This window comes from Mauremys mutica, chromosome 2, assembly GCF_020497125.1.
Source record: "Mauremys mutica isolate MM-2020 ecotype Southern chromosome 2, ASM2049712v1, whole genome shotgun sequence".
Taxonomy (NCBI): domain Eukaryota; kingdom Metazoa; phylum Chordata; order Testudines; family Geoemydidae; genus Mauremys; species Mauremys mutica.
Genome location: NC_059073.1, coordinates 292511400 through 292534948, shown reverse-complemented (window position 1 = coordinate 292534948; position 23549 = coordinate 292511400). Strand labels below are relative to the sequence as shown.

Here is a 23549-nt window from a genome sequence, read left to right as displayed (position 1 = left end):
CTTGCTCTGAGGAGAGCACCCGTTAGTTGTGTGTCAGAGCTGAAACTTAGTGAAGAAATGTATGTGATTGAAATAAATGTGCAAGTCTAATGCCTTGCCCACACTTAAAAGGATTTGTCAGTATAGCTAGACCAGTAGAGCTCTTATCAGTAAACTCCCCTAGTGGAGATGCAACTTATACTGGCAAATGAGTTCTTTTTGCTCATAGAGCTTATTACGTGCCAGTTCTCCGAAGAGAGTAAGTTATACTAGCAAAAGGACTTTCTTGTTGATATAACTGCATCTGTACACTGGGGCTTTTGCTGGTGTATGGCTCTGTCATGGGGGTGACTTTATTTTTCCACACTTCTAACCAAAATAACTATGCTACCAAAACTTTTAAATGTACCTCAGGCTGAAGTACATGAGTTGTACTGGGTCCAGCTAATGGAAATATGCAAAGACAGCGAAAGGTGCTTTTTTTCCTGCATTGCATGATACAGGGATTTTAGAAACCCTAGGTGCTTTTCCTAGAAACTTGAGAAGGCTTTTCAGATTCAAAACCATGATATTGCACAGCCCTGAAAAACATAAGGCAAAATATATAGAACAGTTGGTTGAAGGGGTCGTATACTCTGATAGCTAGAGCCAGAGGACTGGCTCTTGGTTTTAACTCTGCTGGGCTAGATGTGTGACCTTGAGCAAATCACAATCTCTTTCCAGGTTCCCATCTATGAAGTTGAGGCTTGATTAGTGTTGAGAAAGCGTTCACTTCTACAGCACCTTTCATCTGAGGAACTGAAAGTGGAATTATTAGTAATACCTGGTGTCTCTGTGTGTGCATGTTCTTCTAACAACCACCAACTTGGGCTGGCTTTCTCACAAAGAAATTTGAATCATTTTAAGTTTCCTGCATATTCTTCAAGGCAAACCACACAGCTGAAAGGCTAAGGTATGAATAAGCTCATAGGATATTCCGCTCAGTACCAACTCGGATCATCACCAGAGATGACTAGTGAAATGGTGTGCTTAGGCAGAAAACAAAAATGTTGGTGGCACAAAACCTGATCCAGCGCACACAGACTTCCTGTAGGGCTCTGCTGCTGCAGGTACAGAACTTGAAGATAGTCTATCCCTCCTCTAGCAGAACCATAAAATAGTGGCCAGCAGAGTTGTTGTCCATAGTGAACCAATTAATTAATTAATCCAGATGGCCTAAATCAGTCATTGGATCCAAGCACTGGCTGCTGTGACTAGCTTTCATCCTACTCTGAAGAAAAGCCCTTCTGAATACAAGAGGAATTGGTCAAGGCATAAAATTCAGAAATGGACCAGCTCAAATTAATTGCTCGATCACCCCTGAAAGGGTTAGATCCTGTCTCACTGTAATAGCAGCTGTAAATATTTGAGCTGGTACCTGTAAAATAGGTGGCACTCCTGGCTGGTAAAAACCCATGGAAAATTGTGCTTGCCACTAACAGAAATTACCGTTTCCTTCTGAAAAATTAACATGCCAACTTCCTTTAAAAATGTAATAGTCCACCTGATCCTCAGAAAGCCACCAATGGATGCAGAAAACCTCTCCAACCCCCCACTTCTAAGCAAAATCAAGAGGAGCCTCCTATTATGATGGGAGGGAGAAAACTGAGAAGTGTGGTAAGGACTTTGCTGTGCAGATCTAGTTTACCTAGTTTATCTAGTTTACCTGAGAAGAGCTTTGAAAATTCACTGCAGTAGCCCCATGATTGAGCTACTGATCTAGAGATGAGAAGTGCGATAGCAATTTCCTGCATCATCATTTCCCCCTCCAGTAGAACACATGTGAGTGTTGCATAAACCCTCTTTCCCTTTCTCCACCAAAAAAAATTGCCCTTGGAAAATGGAAAAAAACAAATGAAATATGGCTGTTCTCTTCTGTCATGGTGAAATCCTCCTTAGCAAGACCGCAGCCATAGAAAATATTGTGTTCAAAAGTGTACCCAAGGCCACTTCTAGGAAGGAGCACGACATGCAGAAATGATTCTTGGCCCACAGTGTCTCCCCTCTGTGTTTTGGTTGTTTTTTTTTTTTGAAACTAGAGGGCAATAAAGACCACAGTTTGTTCAATTTTATCTTGCTTCTTCCTGCATCAGGGATTCATCCTTCATAATGAAAGGAGCCATGTGCTCAGGATAAATATACAGAGGCAGTGCCAAACTTTTACCCGAAACTGGATGTAAAAGTAAACAGATGACAGTGCAGTTGGGGAATTGCTTATTTCAGAGCCAAGTGAATCTCTTCTGGGTACACTGTGCATATGATACATAACTGATGGTTTTTATTGTAACTAATATAAATACACGCCTTTATGCTGACAGTGTTAGCCAAAGATTTCAGAAAGGAGTGGGGAGGTAAATATTATCCCTGTGCATGCAGGTGGGGAAATGACTTTGTGAAGGTCCGAGTGAGGCAGTGTCAGAGCAGGAAATAAAAGCTCAGGTCTTGTGCTTTACCCACTAGATTGCAATGCTGCTCTGGCTAGTGGGACAATACACAGGTCCTCCAAGATCAGAGATGTCTCATTGTTTCCTTATGCTCCCTTGTGTCTCTATCCACCTGTTGTCTCTTGTCTTGTACTTGGGTTGTAAGCGCTTTAGGGCAAAGACTGTCTTCTGTGTGTGTGTGTTTGCATAACACCTAACATGGGGGGGCCCTGGTCCATGTTTGGGGCCCCTGGGCCCTAGTGCAATACATACAATAAATTATATGGGTGCCTCAGCTCTATTACAGCCGATCATTTCTCCTGTTTGTTGAAGACAGTGTGGGGAAGGGACATAAGACACTTTTTAAAACTAGAGGGAGAAGATGCTGTGTGCTGTTTCAGCATAATAATTGGTGTGCAAAAGTGTGTGCATTGGTTTTGGGTGGGTTTGTAATTCTTTCATATCTGTTGTGGTGGATGTGCTAAATTGTGTTTCTTGCCTTCAGTGAGTGAGTGTGTGTGTGTGTGTATATGTGAACAGGATGTGGGGTAGAGGTGACGGTGGAAGTGTTATCTGACCTATCCATCCCCAGCCTAAAAGTATTTCTCAGTCAGAAATACATGTTGGTCTTCCTTAATTGGTCTCATTTATCAAAGGTCTTGGCAAACTGAAGAGAGTTACTGCCTTATTAACTAATGCTCAAAAGTAGGTTAGGCGCTTCACAATACAAATAGAAAGATATGCTCAGACGCTTACAACTGAAGTGTTAAACTTGAAGTCATGGGGTGAGAGGGAACATGAGCAAGAAGATGAAACTTAGCTTCGGTAGGTGTACGTTATTTGTAGACTGTAAATAGCTGAGAGGAGCAACCAATGATCCAGGGACTGGAGGGATTGATTGACTGTGGAAAGAGCTAACATGGTATAATTTGGTGAAACTATATCCAAGAGAGGGCTAGAAACCTACAAAGTGGTGGTGGATATTGAGGGGCTGGAGTTTAGTTAAGGCCTACAACAGGATAAATAGCAATAATAATACTGGGCACTTCTAATCCCTACAGATTATTTTTCATGGAGATATATTTTAAATTTTTTAAACTGGAAAAAAATACATTTGCAAGACAGTATGTATTGCTCTGGCATTTTGGGGTGTAATTGGAGCTGTGTGCTTAAATTATGGTGATGTTTTCTTGCATCCAGGAGACAGTTTTTGCTTGACTTGACTACCAGAGCTGGGATTTGGAAAGAACTTTCCCTCCCTACCCACAAGGGCATGTTAATGAGATTCTTGGTGTTTTTATGCTTTCCTCTGTAGCCCCGAGCAGGTATCTGCTGAGTATCGGGTGGGCCTGTTCCCCTCCATGGTCAGTTGCCGAGGGCAGTGGTAGACCTTGCTCCTTCGGTTCTCAGTATGCTGCATTCCAGTGTAGAGTGCAGAGGATGTAATTGCATGTGGTTGTTGCATCATCCTTTTGAGTCTTGTAGGGCGAGTGCATTCCCTAGCCGTTTGTTGTGAAGCAGCCAAATTGATAAACAAGGCTGATTATTCCATGAGTGGTGACATGATCAAACATTATACGGCTTCCGTTAGGTGGCTGGTGAAGAGCTCCCCATAACTTCATAACCACAGAATCCTTGAACAAAACCACTTCCCCATGTTTTAAGTACAGAGTCCCTTCAAGTAATGTCCACGTTTGCCCATGCAGATGGTGCCCCCTAATAAAGGAAACGAGACCCAGTGTTATGTGGTAACGGTGATAGGCCAGTCGGGATCTAGTAACAGAGCTGATATTTGTGTCAATCAGCCTTACATTTCTGAGTAAGGCTATTGGCTGTGGCAGTCCCAGGCAGGTTCTGCTTCTGTGGTGGTGTTAGTGGAGAGAAATGGACTCGGCTAAAACTGCCTCTTACCTATCCTATCCTACCAAGCATGGCTAGCTTCAGGCCATGAATGGTGGAGGAGGCTGTCAACCTGGTGATGACTGGTAGAATGAATGTTGGCAAACTACTAAAGAATGGCTCAGTAGAAATCATGTTTGATGAAAAAAAGCTCTTGGCAAACAGAGCAATGGGACTGTTTTCTGAAGGGCTTGAAGACATTGAGAACCACTTAAAATTATTGAAGAGGCATGTCCTTGTGGTACTGTGCAGCAGAGGGCAGGTTCTACATTAAACTGATACATAGCTCTTTCTGTTGAGTCCTTCAGTAAAATGTGGTGGTCTACATCTCTTCTCTATACCAAGCCATTAGGAACTTCTCTCCATGTTCACTTTGCTTTCTGGGCAGCTGTTGTTGTCTGAAGCGTGACGCTTTGGGGCTCCCCATTTCTTCTCTTGCTGTGATTTCAACACCTGGCTTAATCCCACTTAAAAGTCAAGATTTCTCTAAGTCAGACTGGGTTTTGCTTTACATAACTAAGATTTTGTAGTTAGAATTTAGCTGATAATTTGATGTATGAGGCAGGATAAATTCCAGCTTGCACTCTCATATCTGTACTTGCTGTATAGGGCATGCAGTAATCAAAATTTGACAGTGTTGTAAATGGCTATGATTCCAGTAAGACGTGCTGGAAAAAAATATCTTGAGAAAGAAAGGTACCATTCTACATAGTCAGTTTTTCTTCCTGTAAATATAGTTGTAGGAAGAACAGGGGGCTGCTAACTAGACCACTTCTGAGAAAACTCTTGTCCAAAGTTGTAGCTTTGTAGAAAAGGGGTCTATGTTGGGAAAAGTAAGTCTTCTATTTCATACGATGTGGATAGAGATTCTATTAACCTCCCCTTGGCTAAATCCAAAATGGGGAGTAAATTTCTAAGCAATGTAGAGGTCTCTTTCAGCTGATCCTTCCATTTCTTTACTGTCTTTCATCCAGAATATGTGGATTTCAGGGCATGCGTGAATGTGTGTTCATGTCATCCATACCACTCAGAGTAGCGTTATATGCCATTTTATGACAAGAAGCAAAGAACATCTAGTCCAACTGAAAGTACAAAGGGACATTCTGGCAAATGAGAACCAATGTAATTACTATACTTAACTAATTAGTCCTGGACAAATTTCAACTGAATTCTCTTCTCTTGTGGAGTAGAGGACCATGGGATGTCCCCAGAATGAGGGCTGGTGCTTGTCTTGTGCTACCATAAAGGAATCGGCACTTTAGATTGTTACTGAGATAATTAAGCCTGTTTGTAAGATGTAGGTTGCTTGTTTCAGCAGCTCCATTCTCTTCTTTTAAAGCCTTTGTGAAGCCAGCTTACTTTTCTTGTTTGTGTTCTCAAATCCTGGCTGTTTTGATACTGATCATTATTTCCCCAAGATGGAGGTAGGTGCCTTGCAAAACAAGCAAAGCTATGGTCCATACTTTTTTTAAATTAATAATTGGAGATATACCAATCTCCTAGAACTGGAAGGGACCTTGAAAGGTCATAGAGTCCAGCCCCTGCCTTCACTAGCAGAACCAATTTTTGCCCCAGATCTCTAAGTGGCCCCCTCAAGGATTGAACTCACAACCCTGGGTTTAGCAGGCCAATGCTCAAACCACTGAGCTATCCCTCCCGCCTAACAGCTTGCAGTCTAATACATCCCAAGACTTGACTGAGTGTTATAGACGAGGGGAGAGGATAGAAAAGGGTGGCATCAAGAGTGACTACCCACTGAGACATGCATCTTAATGGTATGCTCCTTTAATTTTTTGTTTCTTATTTACACCTTCATGGCAGAAGTGAGTTTATTTTTAGAGGGATTTGAATGAGCTGAGGGAAATGGCTTGGGGAGCAATTCAAAGCCCAAGAGGCATGGTGGGAAAAGCTGTGGAGACATATTGGGGAAAAGGATAAGCAAGAAGTAGCTGATGTTTGTTGGAAGTGGTTGCTGTTTATTGGTGAACCACATGAAAGAAGATCAGGTCAGATATATAGGTAGGGGCAGCTCGCCGTTCTTATCTTCAAGGCTCTAACAGTTAAAGCCTTAATTTGATGTGCAGTGCGATAGGGGGCCAGGGAGCTGGCTTGGTTGATGATGTGTTCAGAGTTAGTGATACGTTTTGCATTGGAAAGGCGTGGTCTGGTTCCGGTAGTTGTGATGTGTATCTCGTGTGATGAGAACATGGGAAGGGGCCCAGTTCAAACCTAGGTACTGAGTTGATCACATGGCTGATGTTGTTTTCCGTGGGTAGGTGGGAATGGAACCTGAAATGAATTTGTTAGATATGAACCTCTGTGGCAGGGGATGTTAAAGGGAACACTCTACTACACAGAATACTCTGCACAGGACAGATTCAGAAGCAAGGCTCCAAAATGTCCAAAGAGCTGAGTCAGTCTTCACCCACACAGGACACCAGCCCCCAAAGGGTCAGTGCTTGGGTTGTGATTTTCCCACAGGAAATGTTCTGTTTCACTTGGCCTTTGTGTATCTGCACTGCACAAAGCACAGTGTTCTCGCCATGGGAATAGAAGCAGCGAACAGCAGCATGGTGTTACGGAGCTGACTGTCGAGCAGGCTCATGAAGGGAGATTAATGTCCTCAGCACATACTTGATTTTTCATCTCTGAACCTCTCTGTAGAGAAATGGCTCCACTTCCCACCCACCAGCCCCCGTTGGAGCAGATGTCAAAATGTCAGTTCAGTCAGGAGACTTTTTTTATTGGGGGATTGGAAGGTTGGGTCCTATGGGTTCCTCTTTCATTTCCCCTCTTTCTTATTGTCGCTGCTATTGGAGCATCTTTCAGGCTGGGAGAGGAGAGCTCCTACTGCAACTGCTGTCTGTGCTCCTCCATGGATCTGCTTTGGTAAGTGGGGAAGAGAGGCTATAATGTCTAGCAGCTCCAGGTTACGGATCAGCTGAGCAATTTGTGTAGTGGCCTCTTGTATAGACCCAAGGCCAGCATTCTGAGACACCTGCTCCCAGGTGTGTATCAGATCTAGGGTCCAGAGACCTCCTGTGTGTCTCCTGTAGTTGGTAGCAGAATGTGGTGGGATTCATTTTCATCAGTATCTTCATTGTGAACTGAGTTTCAGATAACTTGTACAGCAGCCACTTCTGCAGAGACCCTTGGCTGCTCAGTGAAGACTAGAGTTCAGGTGATAGACCCTGGTGCTAGCGGTGCCACTTGCAGATGCTGTGTCTCTCTTGGGGTACAGTGGAGGATTGCGGTGTCCTCCTATGCAGTGACAGCAAGTTTGTGTCTGTACAGTATGTAGAGATGCACGTGAAATTCTGTAAGGAATGCCCTCTGCCCTGTAATGGCTGTCTGTTTACCTAGCCTTCTTTGCCTGGAGACTGAGCTTTTGGCACCTGTGATTCCCATGTGACAGCAGAGTTTTGAAATAGGACGTTTCATCCAGCCTCGAACAGGATCAGTCCTGTTATCGCCTCTTGTTTTGAAATGACTTTGAAAGTAGAAGTTATTCTGTAGTCTGTCCCCAGCTGATCTCTGGGGATGGACGCTGCTGGGAAGATTATCGGTCTGGTAAATACACTGCAAGCAAATGTAGCATTAGGAAGGTGAATTCCCTCGGATAGTCCATGTGCCCTGTTTAACCTACAGAGCTGCATTGTAAGGGAATGCTAGCCAGCTTTTTCTGCTTCATATTGAGCAAAGGGGGAGAGAAGTGGAAGAACCTGTACAGATCTGCATTTTTTTTGGTGAGTCCCTCCTTTTTCTGACATTGTATGGAGGCAGAGCATACCGGTACATAGGGAACTACGCCAGCAGAGGTCCCAGCATATTCTGCTTCTAAACTGAGGGCTGGTCCTAATGGAAGCATGTGTTTCTGTCATGCAAAGTAGAAGGGGGATGTCGGGGCTCTGTCTATCTGCTCTACAGTACATGCAGACACTGAATATATTTAGGATACATTTTACACTCCAGTGGGGATTCTAATAGTCAGCAGTGTAGCATGATGTGTCTATTCATCATTGTCGGATGCACTCAACTCCAATCTTGTATCCCCCATACTTAGTGCTTTAAATAGATGTTGGCAAGTTAAAAATCATATTTAAAGCAGAATCGCTTAGCTATGTTTCTAAAAACAGTAAGATCAAGTGAAATTACTACTTTTAAAAAATCAGTGCTTGTTATTAACTGCTTTTCTCTAAGCTTGAACAATGAATATCGAGTACTTATTTTCACTGTCTTACTAGCCCAGTACTCTGGTATGTGCTGCTAAGACTGCAGAGGAATACTTAAATTATTCTTCAATTTTTTGTGACATTATGGAAAAGGTAGCTACAATGAAGTTTTTTGAAAACTGAATTTAGGTTCAGTTTTTTTTTTTAAATCTGCCAGTGTCCGACTAAGCTGGCTCAACCTTGTGTTCACAAGAAATTGTCCAGAGGGAAAGGTTTAGTGACCAAAGCATCAGGTTTGAAATGCTGTCTGGAATCCTTGGGATCAAATCCCAGCAGGGTTGGTTCAATTTGTCTTCCTTTAGACATAGATAATCAGAGTTCTATGACGTTTGCTGCATGGGGCTCTTTCATGTGGGACCTTAAAACTGCGTTGGTTTAAAAAAAAAACAAATCACAGGGTGGTTTCCCCCCCCCTCTCATGTCTTTAGTAAAATATACCCTATGCCTCTACTACTGAGCTTGCGGTGTGCCAGTGTACCTAACTGCACCCATCCATGCCCAGAGCGGCTGTATTTCAGTGGTGAAGGGATGCCTTTTATATATGGAGTCCGTAAAGTGATTTTCAGGGTGAAAGGAAGAAGTGTAGAATATACTATTGCTGCTCAGTGAGGAGTGGTGGTGGTATATGTCTTGAGAACATGACCTATGAAGGAAGGCTGAAAGAATTGGGTTTGTTTAGTTTGGAAAAGAGAAGACTGAGAGGGGACATGATAGCAGTTTTCAGGTATCTAAAAGGGTGTCATCAGGAGGAGGGAGAAAATTTGTTCACCTTAGCCTCCTAAGGATAGAACAAGAAGCAATGGGCTTAAACTGCAGCCAGGGAGGTTTAGGTTGGACATTAGGAAAAAGTTCCTAACTATCAGGGTGGTTAAACACTGGAATAAATTGCCTAAGGAGGTTGTGGAATCTCCATCTCTGGAGATATTTAAGAGTAGGTTAGATAAATGTCTATCAGGGATGGTCTAGACAGTATTTGGTCCTGCCATGAGGGCAGGGGACTGGACTAGATGACCTCTCGAGGTCCCTTCCAGTCCTAGAATCTATGAATCTATGTGTGCGGAAGAGTCATCCAGCAACTGTTACCTCCCTCAAGGAGAAACTCTTTGAGTAAATGTGGAATCTCTTGCTTCCCTACCTGGTCAATGTGACATTGCAAGAACTTGGAAACTGTTAGCCACGGTCTTGATAATCCCAAGAGTAAAGATAGCCAAACTAGAGTGTACAAGTCACATCAGGCATCTGAAATGCTGCAGAGTAACAGGGTGTACTTCCTTGCCTGCTGAGCCACACTTTGGTGTTGGTCTGTCTAGTCATGGCTTCTCTCAGTCGGGTGGGTTTATGGCCAAAAGAAATAGCCTGTTCCTCTTCTGTGCTTAGGAAGTGTTGCAAGCCTGATGGTTTACTTAAAATATGTGGAAATGGGAGAAAGGTATTTTACAGTGCAAGACTTAGGCCAGGTTTACACTAAAAAGTTAGGTTGACCCAGTTACGTCGTTCAGTGACATAGTTAAGCTGAGTGACATAGTTAAGCTGACCAAACCTCCAGTGTAGACAATACTAGATTGACTGAAGAATTCCTCCATTAGCTTTGCTACCGACTCGCAGGGAGTTGGATTAACTGCAGTGACGGGAGTATAGCAAGTGTTCACACTGAAGCACTGCAGCTGCGCCGCTAAGCAGTCTAAGTATAGACATAGCCTTATTCAGTACGAAGGGTCTGTCACTGTTACATACTCTTCATTAAACTTTGTACACACAAGACAAACTATCCAGTAGCTCTCATCCTATTGGCTGTGTTCATATTTCACTTCCTGCATATGGAAGGAAGGGGTGAAAAGTCCTGGGATAGGGACCATCACCTTCCATCTCAAACCTTTGTGGTAAAGTAAATCCTACATTAGTGAACTGTGCTCTCTTGACAGCCCAGGAGACTTCAGTAACCATACTAGATGGCAGAGCTGACTGAAAGATGCTCTCCCTAGAGCAGGGGTCCCCAATGCGGTGCCCGCGGGCGCCATCTTAATGCACCTGCATCCTGGCCCCCAGGAGAGCCCCTGCTGAAATGCCGCTGCGGCATTTTGGCAGGGACACCTCTCGATGACGCCGCTTGTCACCGACAAGTGACGTCATCGAGAGGCGTCACCCCCGAATTTCGGCGGGGACGCCTCTCGATGATGATGCTTGTCGCCGACAAGTGACGTCATCAAGAGGCGTTGCCCCCGAATTTCGGCGGGGATGCCTCTCGTACGTCGCTTGTCGACGGCAAGCGATGTCATCGAGAGGCAATTTGCGGCATTTCGGCGGGTGCTCCACCGCTGCAGTGGTCCTTCGGCTGGCGCCCGCCAGCCAAAAAGGTTGGAGACCACTGCCCTAGAGAAACCAGTAGCAGAATGTCCCACAGAGATTCAGCTCTCTTCCCTAGGGAAGGTCCATCCTTAGGAGTGAGGCACACTAGTGGGGAAGCTAGCTTCTATTCACCAACAAGCAGCAGTGAAGAATATCTCCCCGGCTGTCCAAAGAGCGCAGTTCACCAGTGTAAAACTTGCTTACGTTTTTGCAATCAAGCTTTGCTTCCCTTCAGGTGATGTGGCTTGCTGTGCTGTATTACTCTGCAGTGGATCAGAAGAGCTATCGCCTTCTCTTACTGTACCTGGGAGAGGGGAGACCAGGCTGAGGTGACAATGTAGTTTCTGGCTCCAGCTTGTTCGAATCTTCTTCCATCCTATTTGTAGCATGAACTGGTTATAACCTGAATTCTCCTTTTTCTGTGAAGCTGTTACAGCATTGGATTGGCACTTTGTGGTGAGGCTACAGACGCAGCACAACGTCTTTGGTAGACTGTGTAGCAAGACTGCTATGAGAAGTGTTTCTCAAGCAATAGTGGAGTAATGTGTTGCGCCATCATTTCTTAATAGCTGGGTGGGAAAATATAATGTGGGGCTGTCTTTAGGCAGTTTACAGGTACTGCTAATCTTAGGGTATGGCTACACTTACAAATCTGCAGCGCTGGTAGTTGCAGCGCTGGTCGTCCAGCTGTGCAGGGCCAGCGCTGGTGTGTGGCCACACTCACAGCTACCAGCGCTGGTGTGTGGCCACATTTGCAGTATTTGCAGCGCTGTTGGGAGTGCTGCATTATGGGCAGCTATCCCAGCATTCAAGTGGCAGCAACGGTGCTTTTCAAAAGAGGGGGGTGGGGTAGGGCGTAGTGTGACAGGGAGCGGGGGGAGAGAGAGAGAGTGGATTTTTGGAGCCAACACTGTGTGTTAGCTTCCTGACTTGAAAAATCAGAACATGTTCCCGATCCCTTACCCTTAACTCTTAACTGCAAACAGCCTGCAGCCAACACGACTCCCTTTCTCCCCTCTGCCCCCGCTGTTTCTGTCAAGCAAACACTCACTCCCTGCCTGCCTCATTATCTCATTTGATTGTTCACAGATTGATCACAGCAAACAGGAGCTGTGTTTGTAGATAAACAGCTCCGGGATCAAGGGAGCTCGGAGTTCACACCAAAACAAAGAGAGGCTGCATAACAAAACAAAGAGAGTAATTTATAAAAGCATTCTGGGATACATCCTTATACCCTGGAGGCCAATCACAGCGCTGGTGTGTGGCCACACTTGATGACCAGCGCTGCAGCACCAGCGCTGGAATCCTTATTCCCCATGCTGAGTGAGGTGTACGGCCAGCGCTGCAGCCAGGGAGTTGCAGCGCTGGAAGTGCCCTGCAGGTGTGGCCACTTACTAATTGCAGCGCTGGTGGAGGCTTTCCAGCGCTGCAACTCGCCAGTGTAGCCATACCCTTAGTCCCACCCTCAGGGCTCTTACATTGTTACATTAACTATTGTTTGTTGGGTGTAAGGATTGGTAGTTAATAAAGCATTGAAATTGCAGTGAGAGAAAAGGATCTTAATTTAAATCACACTTGAGGCATGTAATGGAATTTTTGTAATCCTCTAACAGTAATAATGCTCTGCGCTTAAGAAAGGAATGGATAAAAGATGTACAGAATTATTGTTTAAGCACTTTTTTATCTGACTATCTTGAGGTGCTTAAAAAGCCCAAACCTGGCTTATGTTCCTGGCTGTGTTATGTGCTTTGTGTGTGCTAGGGCTGTGGGTCCCAATCGTCATTGCTTTAAAAAAAAAAAAAAAAAAACACAACAAAACTGCTGTGAAGTAAATGGGTGGAGCATGAAGCTTATGTATGGTGGTTCACATACCACAGTTTGGGATCCCCCATTCTAGGGCACGTTGTCTTACTTCAGCGTACCACCATTTTTACCGTTAGTAAAATGGAAGGAGTACCTCACATGGGTAAGGTGGTAGTTTCATTACATGTCTGGAAAGTGCCCTGAGATCCTTGGATGCAAGGTGCCAGAAATGCAAAATACTGTTTTATGAGCTTATGACAGAATGCTTTAGTGGCATTTCTATTTGCATGTAACCTTTTGTTTTTGTTGGATTGGTTATGCAAGACTTGACAAATCCTTTTGTTAGTGGAGAGTAGGAAACATTCTCTGAATAAAAAGAGCAGGAGTACTTGTGGCACCTTAGAGACTAACAAATTTATTTCAGCATGAGCTTTCGTGGGCTACAGCCCACTTCTTCGGATGCATAGAATGGAACACTGTAGCCCACGAAAGCTTATGTTGAAATAAATATGTTAGTCTCTAAGGTGCCACAAGTACTCCTGTTCTTTTTTGTGGATACAAACTAACACAGCTGCTACTCTGAAACCTGGATTCTCTGAATAAGTGGGTTCTGAGTCCAGAATAATTTTAGACTCAAAGCTTGTGGTCTTTTAAAGAAGTCTAGCCATTATAGTTGTGAAGACAACTTTGTGAATGTGAACTGATGCAGCAGTATCTTGAGTCTGCACACTGATGGTTCTAATGCATCTGCTCCTAACATGTTCAAGAATTGGAGCAGAGTGAGACTGACAAATCTCTCTTCCTCCCACTCCCCCCCCCCATCTTTTATAATTTATCTAGTGTCCTGTAAATTTTTTAAACCAGACTACTGGTTGGTGGGCTGGCGTTTATTGTAAAGTACTTCTATAGCTCCTTCTGTCTGAAGACTTCAAATTTTCAAGAATTAATAAATATAAGTTTCTGTCTGTGAGGATAGTATTACCTGAATTTAACAAACAGAGAAAGCAGAGGCACAGATAAATGACATGACTTACTCAAGGTCATGAAGTGAATCTGGTGGAGGTGAAAGTAAAGCCCAGATCTTCCGACCCCCAGCCAGTGTTCTATTGTTTAGAAAATGCTCCCTCCCAACAAAATACTAGTAATGTTAGTAACAAAATTTACTGATAGAAGTTAATTTTAGTCAAAAAAAGTAACGAGCAAGATGTGAGCAAGATGTTCTGTGCATTAAGTAGGATATACTCAGTACTCCTAAATTGCTCCTTTCTTGGCTGAAAAACAGAGGTGTTTATTCTAAGCCATGTGGGATTCAACAGGTCAGTGATACAGTGAGCAAGTGTTGCCTTAGACATCCAGTGCCCATCAGATACAATGACTGACTCTACATCTCTGGCTTAATAGAATGCAAGGCAAGCAGCAGATGCTTGAGCTTTGGGAAATAAACTGTTTCTTTTCCTGCATCAAGTACCAGGAGACTAGTTCTAGATGTCTGTTAAAATGCCAAAAATGCCAGCGGTCCCCAGAAAGCAGCAGGCTGAGAAGCCAAAGTGGCAGTAGCTCTTCTCAAAGGGGGATATTGCAACTGTTCTTCAGTAAACTTGGCTTCTGTTTTCACTGATTTGCCAAACCAAACAGGCAGTAGTGGGTAAACGATCTAGTGAACTCCCTATTTGGGACAATGACGTTTGGTCTCTTTTGTAGAAAGGTTGGTATTGGGAGTTCAGTTTTAAACTCAGAACAGTAACTTAAACAGGTTTGCATATTGCTGTGCTTGGTTTCTCAGGGTCAGTACTGTAATGACAGTGGATTCTCAGTTGTCACTTTGTCTGAAAAAAGAAGCTTCCAAAATCAGGCTGCTCCAGTGCTGAGTAAGTTGATGAGTGTTTGCTGTACTATGTGCTCGGCTCACATCGCACAGCTGTGGTGGTGTACTGCGTTGGATTCTCAAAGCAGTTAAAACTATGCATATTCCTGTCACAAACAGCAGGGGTTATCCAGTGTGCGTCTAAGAGCGGAAAGGCCGAGGTAGCCTTAGGTCTTGCTGTCAGGAAGCTCGTCCCTCCTATTCAGACTATACTGTCCTGTGCTGGATTTTATCCCATTGCTCCTAGTTAGACCTCTTTGAAAGAGCCTAAACAACTACTTTCCCTCTTTGCTGTTTGCCTTCCAAAAACTTGCAGGCAGTTATCACCTGAGTGGCCTTTTAGCCAATTTATTTATGGTGGTTAAACATCCATGTTCCCTGTCTCTTGTTAGGAATTTGATGGCATTTGTATCTGATTAAGGCAATCACTGACATGGGGCATATTCCTCTTCCTCATCCCGCTGTATCTGCTTAAGTGGCCTATCAGAATGACTTGTACCTTGCCATAATGGATCTGAGTCTGCGATTGGGTATGCATATCCCATACTGGCCAGGAAGGGGTTAATGACCTATGGTGAGCTCAGTCAGCTGCACCCCCCCCCCCCCCCCAAATACACCTGCAGTAGTTGTCAGGTTTGGAGGGAGCGGCTAAAAGGAAAGATCACAGCTCATTTGGTCAAGGGAAGGAGACCAGACTTCCAGCTCTCACCCTGAGACCTGGCTTGGTGCAGGAACAGCTGCGTGTTAGCAGCCTGTCAGAGCCTTCCTGAGAGAAGCAAGGCGGGACTGTTGTTCTCTTGATTTGCTACGGGTGACTTTGGTTGGGAACAAACGCCTGCGAGCCAAATAAAACCACCTTTGTTTCTGTACACCAGCCACGGATTCGGGTAGTGGTTTGTCCTGAACCCAGGAGAGGACAGGGTCACGCAGTCAATTTAAAAAAAAAAATGGATCATTTTGTGGAGTCACTGTTGACACCAGGTAAATGTTTGCTGCAGAAGGTTCATTGGCAGCCTCAATCATATAGATTTAACTTTTCTACACCTTTGCCTTTGCCTTTACCTTTTCAATTTTGTCGTCCATAAGTTTTAGGTCAGGGTTATCTTGTGAATTCCAGCACAGTGCTTTCTAGTTCTTGCAGATCCTCAACCATCAAGAGAACCTCTCCTTGAAAAGTGAGTGTGTCAACTGTGATTAAGTCCATTGTGGGATATAATGTGTTCACAAACTTGCCTGTCTTAGGCCTTGGCTACACTGGCACTTTACAGCGCTGCAACTTTCTCGCTCAGGGGTGTGAAAAAACACCCCCCTGAGCGCAGCAAGTTACAGCGCTGCAAAGCGCCAGTGTAAACAGTGCCCCAGCGCTGGGAGCGCGGCTCCCAGCACTGTAAGCTAATCCCCTCGGGGAGGTGGAGTACCTGCAGCGCTGGGAGAGCTCTCTCCCAGCGCTGGCGCCGCGACTACACTCGCACTTCAAAGCGCTCCCGCGGCAGCGCTATACAGCTGCAAGTGTAGCCATACCCTTAAATGTCCTAAACAATTTCCCTAACTCAGCTGCATCAGTTTTGATTCAGTTTCTGGCCTATGTTCCAACTGATGGGGTTTTTTTAATCGTTGTTTTCAGTGATCTGGCCTGACTAAACACCCAGCATAGGCGGTGGCTATTTCTGAATAAGCTCACAGTCCACTCCGCTGTCTTAATGAGTGCTTGAAGATGCTGTTGCCTTTTGGGACCTTGAAAGATTTCTTTTCAAATTCACTAGTCTCAGTTCAGACTTTTAGGGGTTTTATTGAGATCCCAAACAGCAAGCTGAAGGTTGTGCTGGGTTCAGTGCAGAGTATCATGAAGTTTACCTCGTTTAAACTTGGCCTGCACAACATTTGAGCAGCCTATATTTATTGCACTAAACTCAGGCAAATCAATTTTGAAAAGTAGCTCTTCTGAGAGAATCCCCCACAACTGTTAATTCTTTCCATATTCCCTGTGTAATACCATCCATATTCCAGCCTACTGTGTCAGCGAAGAGAATGAAAGGTTAACCATCTTGCACAAACTTCACTCATCAAACCAAGATTTCATATGCATTTTTTTTAGAAACTTTCCTGAATCTGCAATTATCTCTGTAAAGTTTCCCTCTGTGGGTGATAAATAGAGCTTGATCTGAGATTAAGACCATATTTGCCCTGCAGATTGCAGAGCGTTTCGAAATCTCGAGCTGAAGTCCAGTTTAACAGCTCTGTAACTGGTTTAAAACAAGATGGTCAACTTTGCATCACCTCCAGGTGGACTTTATGGAGCAGCCAGTAATGGGCGCTTCTTGTGGACAAAGTGATACACTTTCTGCTTCCCTGAATTTGACATAGGCAGCGGTAAGGTCCTGAATAAAGGATTTTTCGCCCATTTACAAGAAGGTTGCCCTTATCAAGGAAACATCTCATGCTTTTTGCAAATTACACATTTCATCTTTCCTACACACAACTTGTGGATAACCTTTGCTTTCTGTGAATTGTGGAACGTGTTTACATCTAAGTGTCTGATTTTTGTAGCTAATTATTCTATACCGGGGTGGGCAATTTTTTTGGCCAGAGAGCCACATCTGGATATAGAAATTGTATGTCGGGCCATAAATGCTCATGAAATTGGGGTTGGGGCGTGGGAGGGGGTGAGGGCTCTGGCTGGGGATGCGGGCTCCAGTGTGGGGCCAGAAATGAGTTCAGGGTGCAGGAGGGGGCTCCAGGCTGGGGCAGAGGGGTTAGTGCATGGGGGAAGGGGGTAAGGGCTCCGGCTGGGGATGCAAGCTCTGGGGTGGGGCTGGGGATGAGGGGTTAGGGGCATAGGAGGGTGCTCCAGGCTGGAACTGAGGGATTCGGAGGGTGGGAGGGGGATCAGGGCTGGGGCAGGGGTTTGGTGCATGTGGGGCGAGGGGTGCAGGCTCAGGGGGGGCACTTACCTCAAGCGGCTCCCAGAAGCAGTGACATGTACCCCATCCACCTCCTATGCGGAGGCGCGGCCAGGTAGCTCTGCTGTGCGCTGCCCTGTCTGCGGTCACTGCCCCTGCAGTTCCCATTGGCCACAGTTCCTGGCCAATGGGAGCTGCAGGTCGGTGCTTGGGGTGGGGGCAGTGTATGGAGCGGAGCACCCTGGCTGCCCCTATGCGTAGGAGCTGGAGAGGGGACATGCCGCTGCTTCTGGGAGCCTGCTCCCTGGCTGGAGCGCCGGAGTTGGGCAAGCCGCAGACTTTGCTCCCCAGCAGAAGCTCGAGGGCCGGATTAAAACGGCTGGTGGGCTGGATGCAGCCCGTGGGCCGTAGTTTGCCCACCCCCTGTTCTATACGATATGCTTTAGACTGGTTTCGTTCGGGGTCTTAGAACATAAGAATGGCCATACTGGGTCAGACCAATGGTCCATCTAGCACAGTGGTGCCACATGCTCATTCAGAGGGAATGAACAGAACAGGGTAAAACTGAGTGATCCATCCCCTGTCATCCAGTCTCAGCTTCTGGTAGTCAGTTGTTTAGGCACACCTGGCGCATGGGCTAGCATCCCTGACAGTCTTGGCTAATAGCCATTGATCCTCCACGCATTTCTCTTAATTTTTGTTTTTTAATCCAGTTGAACTTCTGGCCTTCACAACATCCCGTTTCCAAAGTTTGAATTTGCGTTGTATGATTGTATGAAGAAATACTTCCTTATGTTTGTTTTAAACCTGCTGCCTATTCATTTCTTTGGTTCTTTGTTATGCAAAGGGGTAAATAACACTTCCTTATTCATTTTCGCTGTACCATTCATGATCTTGTAAATCTCTATCGTATCCACCCTTAATCGTCTCTTTTACAAGCTGAAGAGTACAATCTTTTTAATCTCTCCTTATGGAATCTGTTCAATACTCCTAATTTTCATTGGCCTTCTCTACCCCCCCCTTCCTATTCTAATGTATCTTCTTTGAAATGAAGTGATCAGAGCTGTATGCAGTGTTCAAGATGTGAGTATGCCATGGATTTATATAGTGACATGATGATATTTTCTGTTTTATCTATCCCTTTGCTAGTGGTTCCTAATGTTCTGGTAGCTTCTTTGACTGCTGCTGCACATTGAGCAGATGTTTTCAGGGAACTATCTACTCCAAGATCTTTCTTGAACGGTAACAACTAATTTAGGTCCCATCATTTGGTAAATGTAGTTGAGATTATTTTTCCAGTGTGCATTACTTTGAACTAATCAACACTGAATATCTGGTCCTGGGTAATTTATCAGTTCTGAAACCTCCAATACTGACACCTCAATCTGGGACAGGTCCTCAGATTTGTCACCTAAAAAGAATAGCTTGGATGTGGGGAATCTCCCTTAGATCTTCTGCAATGAAGGCAGGTTCAAAGTCCCTGGAAAGATCATGGAACAGGTCCTCAAGGAATCAATTCTGAACCACTTAAAGGAAGGGAAAGTGATCAGGAACAGTCAGCATGGATTCACCAAGGGCAAGTCATGCCTGACTAATCTAATTGCCTTCTATGATGAGATAACTGGCTCTGTGGATGAGGGGAAAGCAGTGGATGTGCTATTTCTGGACTTTAGCAAAGCTTTTGATACAGTCTCCCACAGTATTCTTGCCAGCAAGTTAAAGAAGTATGGGCTGGATGAATGGACGGTAAGGTGGATAGAAAACTGGCTAGATGGTCGGGCTCAACGGGTAGTGATCAATGGTTCCATGTCTAGTTGGCAGCCGGTATCAAGTGGAGTGCCCCAAGGATCGGTGCTGGGGCCGGTTTTGTTCAATATCTTCATTAACGATCTGGAGGATGGTGTGGACTGCACCCTTAGCAAGTTTGCAGATGACACTAAACTGGGAGGAGTGGTTGATACGCTGGAGGGTAGGGATAGGATACAGAGGGACCTAGACAAATTAGAGGATTGGGCCAAAAGAAATATGATGAGGTTCAACAAGGACAAGTGCAGAGTCCTGCACTTAGGACAGAAGAATCCCATGCACTGCTACAGACTAGGGACCGAATGGCTGGGCAGCAGTTCTGCAGAAAAGGACCTAGGGGTTACGGTGGACGAAAAGCTGAATATGAGTCAACAGTGTGCCCTTGTTGCCAAGAAGGCTAATGGCATTTTGGGTTGTATAAGTAGGGGCATTTCCAGCAGATCGAGGGACGTGATCATTCCCCTCTATTCAGCACTGGTGAGGCCTCATTTGGAGTACTGTGTCCAGTTTTGGGCCCCACACTACAAGAAGGATGTGGATAAATTGGAGAGAGTCCAGCGGAGGGCAACAAAAATGATTAGGGGGCTGGAGCACATGACTTATGAGGAGAGGCTGAGGGAACTGGGATTGTTTAGTCTGCAGAAGAGAAGAATGAGGGGGGATTTGATAGCTGCTTTCAACTACCTGAAAGGGGGTTCCAAAGAGGATGGATCTAGACTGTTCTCGGTGGTAGAAGATGACAGAACAAGGAGTAATGGTCTCAAGTTGCAGAGGGGGAGGTTTAGGTTGGACATTAGGAAAAACTTTTTCACTAGTAGGGTGGTGAAGAACTGGAATGGGTTATCTAGGGAGGTGGTGGAATCTCCTTCCTTAGAGGTTTTTAAGGTCAGGCTTGACAAAGCTCTGGCTGGGATGATTTAGTTGGGTTTGGTCCTGCTTTGAGCAGGGGGTTGGACTAGATACCTCCTGAGGTCCCTTCCAACCCTGAGATGCTATGAATTAGGTTAGCTTATCTGCAATAGCCTTATCTTCCTTGAGTGCTACTTTAGCACCTCGATTGTCCAGAGGCCCCACTGATTGTTTGGCAGGCTTCCTGCTTCTGAAGTACTACATTGTTTTGCTGTTAGATTTTGTGTCTTCGGCAAGCTGCTCTTCAAATACTTTCTTGCTCTGCCTTCTTATACTTTTACACTTGACTTGCCAGAGTTTATGCTCCTTTCTATTTTCCTCAGTAGGATTTGACTTCCAGTTTTTAAAAGATGCCCTTTTCCATCTAACTGCCTCTTTTACTCTGTTTTTTAGCCATGCTGGTATTTTCTGGTCTTGTATATTCCAAATAGTCAAGCGATTAAAAAAATTAATCGTTTGCTTAATCGCCTCTTAAACAATAATAGAATACCATTTATTTAAATATTTTTGGATGTTTTCTACATTTTCAAATATATTTAAATTACAACACAGAATACAAAGTGTACAGTGCTCACTTTATATTTCTTTTTATTACGAATATTTGCACTGTGTTAAAAAATAGTATTTTTCAGTTCACCTAATACAAGCACTGTTGTGCAATCGCTTTATCATGAAAGTTGAACTTACAAATATAGAATTATGTACAAAAAATACACTGCATTAAAAAATAAAACAATGTAAAACTTTAGAGCCTACAAGTCCAATCAGTCCTTCTCTTTGTTCAGCCAATCACTTCTACAACCAAGTTTATTTACATTTGCAGAAGATAATGCTGCCTGCTTCTTGTTTACAGTGTCACCTGAAAGCGAGAATGGGTGTTTACATGGCACTGTTGTATCCAGCGTCGCAAGATATTTATATGACAGATGTGCTAAAGAGTCTTATGTCCCTTGATGCTTCAGCTATCATTCCACAGGACATGTGTCCACGCTGATGACAATTTCTGTTCGATAATGATCCAAAGCAGGGCGGACTGATGCATGTTCATTTTTATCATCTTGAGTCAGATGCCAAGGTTAATTTTCTATTTTGGGGGGTTGGATTCTGTAGTTTCTGCATCAGTGTTGCTCTTTTAAGACTTCAGAAAGCATGTTCCACCCCTCATCCCTCTCAGATTTTTTAAGACAATTCAGATTCTTAAATCTTGGGTTGAATGCTGTAGCGATCTGTAGAAATTTCACATTGGTATCTTCTTTGCATTTTGTCAAATTTGCAGTGAAAGCGTTCTTAAAATGAACAACATGTGCTGGGTCATCATCCAAAACTGCTATAACATGAAATGTATGGCAGAATGCAGGTAAAACAGAGCAGGAGACATACAATTTTTGCCCAAGGAGTCCAGTCACAAATTTAATTAACGCATTATTTTTTTAACGAGCATTATCAGCATGGAAGCATGTCCTCTGGAACAAAGGCTGAAGTATGAAGAAGCCTATGAATCTTTAGCGCATCTTGCAGTGCCAGCTACAACAGTGCCATACGAATGTCTGTTCTCACTTTCAAGTGACACTGTAATTAAGTGGGCAGTGTTATCTCCCATAAATGTTAACAACCTCGTTTCTCTTAGTGATTGGCTGAACAAGAAGTAGGACTGAGTGGACTTATAGGCCTTCCTGCATGTACTCCTCTTCTCCCAAAAGGTGCCCCAGTTCCTAATAAATCTAAAGCACTCCTCCCTACATCATTGCCTCATGTATGCATTGAAACCCTGCAGTTCTGCCTGTCTTCCTGGCCCTACACCTGGAACTGGAAGCATTTCAGAGAATGCTACCATGGAGGTCCTGGTCTTTGATCTCTTACCTAGCAGCCTAAATTTGGCTTCCAGGGAAAGATAGGAGAGAGGTCTTATGTCATTGGTACCTACATGTACCATGACCACTGGCTTCTCCCAGCACAGCACATAAGTCGGTCTAGATGTCTTGTGAGATCTGCAACCTTTGCACCCAGCAGGCAATTCACTATGCGGTTATTCCTGTCATCACAAACCAACTCTGTTTTTAATAATTGAATCTCCCATTACTGTGAACTTTCTCAACCTAGTAACTGGGTTCCCCTCCCGTGGAAGGGTATCTTCAGTGTGAGAGGATACCGGGACATCATCTGGAAGAAGGGTCTCAACTATGGGATTGTTTCCCTCAGTTCCAGCTTGATGCTCTCCTTCCCCAAGACACTCATTCTCCTTAACAGCACAGAGGCCGTCAGACTAGGGTGGAACTGCTCTTCTGTATCCCTGAAAGTTTCCTCTGTGTACCTCTGTCTTCCTTAGCTCCTCCAGTTCAGCCACTCTGGTCTCAAGAGCCTGTACAATGTCTCTGAGGGCCAGGAGCTGCTTGCACTGAATGCACACATGAACCACCTACCCACAGGGCAGGTACCCGGACATGCCGCATTCAGTGCAATAAACTATATGCCTCCCACTCTGCTGCTGGACTCTGCCTGTGTTGTTTTTATTCTTGCGTGGGGGTTTGGGTTGGGTTGGGTTAGGTTATGGGGATATTATTGGACTAAATTTAGAATAGGTTTGTTAGATGTTTCTTCCTCTCACACTCCCTCTCTAACCTCTGCTGTTTCCTGTTTCGGTTCGTTGGCTCGTCTTCATTATTATCCCCTGCTGATTCAAACTAAGCCTTTTTAAAAACTCCATTTCTCGCCAAAAGGTCGGCTTGTGAATCACTTTCAAATATTTTTTTAAACTCTCCCGAATGTCTGCCTATGCTATAGATTTTTATAGAAAAGTTTGAACTGCCTGGTCCTGGAGCAGCTTCTAGGTCTGTATTTGTGAGGCAGTAACAAAGCATTAGGTCCTGTCCTACCATCAAGGCAAACTGTCTTTTGCCAATAGCAAGCACTCAAGCTGTGTTTTATGTTACTGCACAGTCTGCTCTGGCTTAGTTGGCAAATTAAACGATGGCTTGCTTTTCCCAGCAAAAATAACTGCCTTGAAACTGTCTGTAGCTGTAAAGTGCAGATCCAATCTCTTCCTCCCCCCATCACCATGACTGGATCGCTAACAGCCAGGATGTTCATACTGAGGCTCAACCTCAAGCACGCTCAGCAGTGTGCTTCTCTGTGGTCAGTATTTGTATTGCCGACAACTAGGCCCATAGCCTTCCTCTAACTGGCATGCCAGCCTACGGCATTCTGCCACCTCTTCTGAGTGGTAGCTTATGTTGCTCTGCTCAGCCCCTTCTTCGCCCTACCCGTCAGGCACCCCAGTTCCATTCCCACTCAGCCCTTCTGTATACCTTCCCCTCTAGCTAGTATCTCATCTCTCCCTCTGCTCTCCCTC

The 23549-nt window shown here is 44.6% G+C and overlaps 1 protein-coding gene across 4 annotated transcripts in view; it reads left to right on the top strand.

The window, feature by feature from the left end:
* LOC123363087 (SREBF chaperone) overlaps window positions 1-23549 on the top strand; it is a 121452-nt gene that overhangs the window by 19666 nt on the left and 78237 nt on the right. The window contains exon 1 of one of the 4 annotated variants that reach the window (XM_045003822.1): window positions 7210-7229. The exons of 2 other annotated variants lie outside the window; for them this stretch is intronic. The gene's annotated coding sequence lies outside the window, so the exon portion shown is untranslated. Of the gene's footprint in view, window positions 1-7209; window positions 7230-7877; window positions 8087-23549 lie in introns of those variants that run through there. One more of the 4 variants, XM_045003821.1, reaches the window with a different exon arrangement.